Below are 555 nucleotides of genomic sequence, written 5' to 3'. Positions count from 1 at the left end.
AAAAAAAAAAAAAAAAAACGGAGCCGCCGCCACTGCCGCCGCCGACCGGAGCGCGCATGCGCCGAGAGGGCAGCGGGCAGGAGCGAACCGGGAGCCTAGAGGAGGGAGGCGGGTAGCCTATTGTGAAAGGGGCCGCTGCTGCTGCGAGGGGGAGGGGACCGAGGCGCGGGGGCCCACGAGGGGAGGTCGGGGACGAGGGCGAGGACGCTGGAGCGGGCGAAGGTGGGCTGCCGAGACAGGGGCGGGTTGGGGAGGGAAGAAGGACAAGGGCGGCCGCTGGTGGCTGGGGAATGCGGAGGGTCCCCGGAATAAAACCAAGCGCGAGAGAGTGGGGTTGGGGAGGAAGGAAGGAGGTAGATACTCCCGCCCCTGGCTCGTCGCGTACCGACCGCTCTGCTGAGCCGGCCTTCGTGGGGTGGCCCTTCCCCGGCAGCCTGGCAACGCGCCTAGCCCACACCGGAGCCCCGCGAGCCTCCGGGACCGGCCCCGACCCAGGCTCCCATGGAGCCTGCGGCTGTTTCATGGAGTAGAAGTCAGAGCTTCCACCCTCTAGGC

This window comes from Mastomys coucha, unplaced genomic scaffold (assembly GCF_008632895.1).
Source record: "Mastomys coucha isolate ucsf_1 unplaced genomic scaffold, UCSF_Mcou_1 pScaffold5, whole genome shotgun sequence".
In the NCBI taxonomy this organism is placed as follows: Eukaryota; Metazoa; Chordata; class Mammalia; order Rodentia; family Muridae; genus Mastomys; species Mastomys coucha.
Note: the sequence above shows the minus strand (reverse complement) of the source record.